The sequence below is a fragment of the Triticum aestivum genome, chromosome 2D (assembly GCF_018294505.1).
Source record: "Triticum aestivum cultivar Chinese Spring chromosome 2D, IWGSC CS RefSeq v2.1, whole genome shotgun sequence".
In the NCBI taxonomy this organism is placed as follows: Eukaryota; Viridiplantae; Streptophyta; class Magnoliopsida; order Poales; family Poaceae; genus Triticum; species Triticum aestivum.
Genome location: NC_057799.1, coordinates 431279002 through 431285654, shown reverse-complemented (window position 1 = coordinate 431285654; position 6653 = coordinate 431279002). Strand labels below are relative to the sequence as shown.

The 6653-nt window shown below is 43.1% G+C and overlaps 1 long non-coding RNA gene across 4 annotated transcripts; it reads left to right on the top strand.

The window, feature by feature from the left end:
• The first annotated feature begins 3293 nt into the window (after positions 1-3293).
• LOC123053636 (uncharacterized) lies at positions 3294-6653 on the top strand. 4 transcript variants are annotated; one of them, XR_006425732.1, is made up of 5 exons: positions 3294-3902; positions 4762-4886; positions 5065-5193; positions 5278-5316; positions 6132-6653. It is a non-coding gene; the product is annotated as an uncharacterized lncRNA (long non-coding RNA). The 4 variants fall into 4 exon arrangements; XR_006425731.1 differs by having other exon boundaries at positions 4762-5193; XR_006425730.1 differs by having other exon boundaries at positions 3294-4886.

Here is a 6653-nt window from a genome sequence, read left to right as displayed (position 1 = left end):
CACGGACATGACGAGGAGTCTCGAAATGGTCGAGACATAAAGATTGATACATTGGACGACTATATTCGGACACCGGAAGTGTTCCGGGGGTCACCGGATAATTATCGGAGTGCCGGGGGGTTATCGGAACCCCCGGGGGAACTAATGGACCAACATGGGCCTTGTGTGAGAGAGAGGAGGGAGCCATGGGCTGGCCGCCCCCCCCCCCCCATGAGGAGTCCGAATTGGAGAAGGAGGGGGGCGGTGCCCTCTCTTTCCCTCCCTCTCTCCCTCTCCTTCCTTCCCCCTTCCTCCTCCTAGTTGGACTAGGAAAGGGGGAGTCCTACTCCTACTAGGGCCGGCCGGCCGGCCTCCTCCCTTGCTCCTTTATATACGGGGGCAGGGGGCACCCTAGAACACACAACAGACATTGATCTTAGCCGTATGCGGTGCCCCCCTCCACCATAATCCACCTCGGTCATATCGTTGCAGTGCTTAGGCGAAGCCCTGCGCCGGTAGCTTCATCATCACCGTCATCACGCCGTCGTGCTGACGAAACTCTCTCTCGACACTCTGCTGGATCATGAGTTAGTGGGACGTCACCGAGCCGAACGTGTGTAGATCACAGAAGTGCCGTACTTTCAGTACTAGGATCGGTCGGATCGTGAAGACGTACGACTATATCAACCGCGTTGTCATAACGCTTCCGCTTACGGTCTACGAGGGTACGTGGACTACACTCTCCCCTCTCGTTGCTATGCATCACCATGATCTTGCGTGTGCGTAGGAAATTTTTTGAAATTACTGAGTTCCCCAACAATCCTATCTTTTGTAACTGATAAATTTTTAAATTTGAAAGATCGTATATTTTGGTTATTTCACTTTTCATTCATAAATGGAGGGGGTGTTTGTCACACAGCAAGCCTCTTTGTCGATCTAGCACAAAAAATGTAAAGGGAAATTGCATGATATTGTGTTAAGGATATACTCACATAGAAGTTGTGTTATACATTGTGAAGGAAGACATTAAAGATTTGCAGGTTTTAATTTAAATTTATGTACACATTTTATGTATGAACCAAGTTTAGATATTTTGTTATGCTTGATCGCAATATTTGTTCCATTGCAACGCACAGGCAACTTGATAGTATTTATTTAAAATTTGATGCATAGGAGTACAGATACTTTGACATCGGACAAAATTTATATGCAAACTAAAAAAGACAGAATGGATCAATTTTTTAAAATTTGATGCATGGCAGTACGTGAAATGTGGTCTCACCCGATGTTTACCCGTGCGAACCGTACGGGGGTGAGAGCATGCAATGCATTCCGGCGGTGCCGTTGCTCGACCCGCGAGACGGCTCCACCACGGGCGGGCAGGCAGGCACAACGTGGCGGACGGGGCTTGCCTGCTCCCTCGTAATGTTCCCATCCGCGCTCCCGTTTTTTCCTTTTCCATCCGACGGCTACGCCAATTCTCCTCCGCCACGTCTTTTTTTTTGATAAACTAGCTACATGCCCGTGCGTTGCAACGGGGAAACATCAATTATGTGAAACATCATTCACATCCGATGGTAAGTATTATTTTAAACAACGTAGTCGATTCTTTTTTTTACCGAAAAGATAAATTCACTCTTCTTTTTGTCCGTCATCCACTATAATACGTGTGTGTTGCTACAATTTAAAAAATATCCAATATGTCATATAATTTTCATGCTCCAACGCAATCATTGATTTTGTATTGGCGGTCGGCTGAGCTAGAAGTCGAGAACAGTTGAGTAAGCAAACTTTACTCTCCTATTTTGCAAGAAACACATTGCCGAAGTTCTGTGGAAATTTTACTCTCCTATTTGTAAACGGGAGGATTAGTGCCATAGTCTAATTAGAGAAGAAGTGATGGCATCACAATTACTGTTAAGTAGGAACTGCATGTGATGGTGAAAGTCTAATAAGAAGGTGCAGCCCTGCATTCTTTAGGTCAACAAGTGTCATATTTTTGCAATTATTCATCTATCCATAAAGCACTTGCATTGGTAAGTGATTTGCGGTTTTAATATTTGATAAAGAAATTCTGGAGGAAAACTCTTCTATAGATTTTACGTCTTGGCGTATTAACAATTAACGAAACACTTGAATGCATTGCGGGATAGCAAGAAACAAGCTAGCATTCAGAGTCGCATAGAAAGTGGAATGATTGAACGTGAGAGAAAGGTCTTTTTAGCTGGATAGAGTATTGCTCATTGTCGATGTCGTTGATGGATATACCTAGGTCCGGTCAGAACTGCAGGAGATTTGCATGGCGTGTGTGTCTCGCTGTGTCTATCTCTTGCATTGCATACGCACAAAATGAATCACTCATACTTAAAAATACACAATTAAGGATCAACAACGGTGTAATAGCGTTCATGGTGATCATGAGGGCACAAAAAAGCTGATATCTCTACCGCTCACCTTCTGAAAGGGTCTCGCATTCATCTCAAAGCCCTACACATAGTAAAAACAAACAAATATATGCACTCCGCTTTCTTGAAAAAGATTGGAAACAAACAAATGAAACTCCGGCTGCACATCGCCCCCGGACTCCTCGACCTGCAGCAATGGCCGAGCGTACGGGAGATGGAGGCGGCGGCGACCATGGTGACACTGTTCTTCGAAGGGATGGTGATGACGACCTACATCATCGGCTGGGAGTGCTGGGGATGGAGGCGCCGATGACCAGCGAGGGGATGGCTTCGGAGGGATGGAGACGTGCGTCAATCGGTGGGGAATTCCGTGCATGGAGCCACCAAGGAGGGAAGGGCTGGACGAAAGAAGGAGTAGTGCACGTGATTACCAAAAATAGCTTCTTCTGTATTGATTTGATATTGATTACGATCGTATGATTCCTTTCCTTAAATTTATAGTCTATTACCAAATACTAACTTGATTGATTCCTTCCTTTTTGATAGATTCCTTTCTTCGTTTTGAACGTGATTGCGTTACCATGATTGTGTTACCAATTACCAAAAATGGAAAACCGGTTTAAATAGAAAACCAGATGGGTGGGGAGATATACTGTATCTAAGAAAATCAGTGTGACGGTGAGAAACATACGCGGGAGGTCTTGACGAGGAGGTTGGACGAAACGTAAGAAGGGAGAGGGAACCTTACGTTTCTTTTAGGTAGTAGAGAAAATCTCTACTATTAAAGGAGAATCGAACGTCGTGATGGTTCGACCTCCATTCGACCTCCTACCCTATCGATGCCCCTTCCCCCACCCTTGGTACGTTAAAAAAATCAGGAAAACTACCCACCGCTCGAAAAAACAGCGCAGAGAAAGGAAAGAAAAATAGAGGCCACGATCCACCCACGAACACACGTCCCATCCTCCAACTCCCCTCACCCCAAAGAAAAGAGAAACAGCCCAACAATCTCTCCGCTCTCGAGAAATTCGCCGCCGCTGCTCCCCTCATCGTCCTCTCCTGGTCGTCGTGGCTGCGGTCCTGGCCGTGGACGTCGCCGCCGGCCCCGCACTCCCATCTGCATGAGGATCATCTATTCTCCGTCTCAATTCCCTCCACCCCCCTCGATTCCAATCTAATCTCTCCCGAGAAACTTCACTCGACTCGGCCGTGGCGAAGATGGCCGACGGCTCGCCGTCTGGCTTTCTCGCTGTTGAGCCCTGTTCCGCCTCCGCCCTCCATCCACTTGCTCAAGACGTCTTCCGCGGCCGTCAGCTTCCACGATTTGGGTTTGTGGCAGGCGTGAACTATGCGAGGAGGGTCCGAGGGTGTGCGTCCTCTATGTGAATTCGACGGGTCGTCTTCATCGCAGGCGGCCATGGGGAGGACACATGTGGCGGAGCAGATGGGGTACGAGGACGCGTAGAAGGCAAACAGCTCAGACTTAAGCCCTTTGCCCCCGTCAGGACTCTGTCACAGGTGCGTGCATCTCGATCCTTTCCTTCGTTCTGGTCGGTTAATTAAGTGCCCGTGAACCAATATTCCTCTTGGCCGGCGCTTTCGGCCGATGGCAAAACGAACACAGAGCAAACCTGGCTTGCCTTGGGATGGACTGAATGAGCTAACAACGTAGCTAGCTAACTTTGCCTTGAGATGGATCCAGTCGATGGATTGATTGGTCGACTAGCAGGTGGATTCTATTGATGGACTAGCTAGCAACACACACGCACACACTGGCATGTAACGCTATTTGCTGTTTATACTTCTTCAACTCATGTTGATACAACCTAGGAGCTACATATATCACCTGGCTAGGTAGAGTTACGATTACTGCTCAAAGAAAAGTAGAGTTATGATTTCTATACTACTTGGACAAGCAATCGTTGGTGAACTCTAACAATCTGTGAGATCTGTGGGCAACCAAAAGAGAGAACTAGCAAGGCTGGTGAGTTCTCTTTCACTATTTTATCTAGATTCATCGTGCTAATTTAAGTAGTTCTAAGCTATCATGTAAATGTAACATAACTATTTTAAAGGTTATCGATATAATCCATGTTTTGCTTTTCCATTTTTAGCAAATAGAGCGGATTCTGAAATCACATATTTGAATTAGCTTTTGGTCGGTCGACCTGAGTAGTAATTCCTTTTATTATCCCAGTTGTTATTTCTACCTTGCTCTGCTGTATAAGATACTCCATATAGGAGGTCAAGCTTGAAAAAAGTATAATACCCGACTTGTCGAGAATCATGTTAATAAAGCTGTCATGATATTTTCCCTGCTTCAAAGTGCTCCCTGAGGTATTAGTTAACGGTAGTCTGTATTGATTTTTTTGTACAGAATTTGACCATTTGTGCAGGCTTTGGTTCGTGATGGATCGACCTTAAAGTCTTAATGATTACCCTTTCCAACAAGCAACAGTGGGGTTGTTCTGCTCAATCCTGCTTTTTTTAGTCCATTAATTTGTATGTGTTCTTCGCCTCAGAGATTTTATTAATTTCGGTTGGGTTCTTAGAGATGCATGTAAATAACTTTGTTCTGGTTTTCATAAAAGTAATATGGCACACACCTAGAAGGTTATTGATTATACGCTGCAACCCATTTTATTAAGTTGGGTTTTCTTGACACCATTTTCTATTGCAGGCTACTGAATATATACAGTTCTTGCAAGAGAACGGACATAAGTGTATTTGGGTGAGGCACCAGATACAACATCTCACTTTTCGTTTTGGAAATTATCTTTATTTAACTCCAAAAGGTCACCAGCTGAAGGTATGGTACATTCTGATCTTTTTGTTTGTCACTAAGCTTGACAACATCTCACCAACTATAGCAGTAATGTGATTCATTCTTTAGGTTGTGTTTGGCAATGGAATAGTATGCTGAGGTATCAAGGTAAGGACAAAAATATTTCCCATTTTTTTATTCCTATGGTTGTCATAGTCTATTTTAAGCCCGTATTATTTTTGGTGATTGCGAAATGTATTCAACCGCATGTAGAAATAGAAGATAAATCTTGTTTCAAAGTTTGAGTGTATACTGAAGTTACATGAAGCCTTCGGCACTCCTTTTTAGTTATTGTTGATTTAGTTCAAGTACTAAATCAATGAAAACTAATATCGAACAGAGGGAGTATATTATGACCTCCTCTTAACTTGCCTTTAGTAACAAACATGATAGTACCAAAATTAGTTCTAGGAGGATAGTACTAAAACTCTCGTGCCATTGAAAAACTGTTGAGAAATTTTAATTTATTGCATAGTGCAGGCGGAAAAAGTTTAATTCACCCCGAGAAGAGCCCTCCGAGAACAATTGTTTTGGACTTTTGTGGTACTCTCAAGTGAGGGGTCTTTTGTGGTCTTGCTAATATAGATAAACCATAACCATATTTTATATGATTCTCAACATCCTTGGAGCGAAAGACAGTAACTGCATAATGAAGTTTAAATCATATTCATTTGTTTGTTTCAGTGATGAGTTTTTCTTTTGTTTGCTTCTTTGACCAGTTTGTAACCAGTCTTCTGGATCAGAGTAACTGAAAGTCGATGTGTAATATTAGGGCTGTGATTGCAGTGTATCAAATGGGCTAATTTTTATATTTGACTCATCACATATAAAATTTGTATTTTTTTAAATCAGGAACAAATATAGTTTAAGTATTTTGAAGTGAGATGTGCTTTTTCAGTTGTTTGCTACATGGTTTGTTTCAGGATGGGATAATGAATTGGTAAAAATCACTTTCCTTTGTTGGTACCAATACCAATGCCACCAAGTGCAGTCATATTGACGACAGTCAAATAGCCTTGCAGAATGGACAATGTTCAAAGATAGAAAGCATTATGTCGTGTCTAGATATGAGTGGAAAACGTGCTACGTGTGTACTGCTACTACACCAGCCCAAGTACTGATGTACAGTTCCTCCTGAATTCAGACACTAAGAAGCTAAGCTTTTGCAAATGAATCTACTTATCCAAGAGGCTGGCAACAAGATCGGATGTTCAATAACTAGAGGAGCAACACTCGATCGACAGGAAACTATGAGCATGCATATCATCAAGTTTGCCGGTTCTACATTTTAAACCTTAGCCAACTACCTACTTTCTAATTTTCTTGCATGCAGCGAATTGACTTCCCAAAGAACTACATGGAAGGGATATATGTTTGATTTGTTTTGAATTGATTGCAAGAAATACATGTATGGCACATACAATTCTATTCTCAAAACATATATG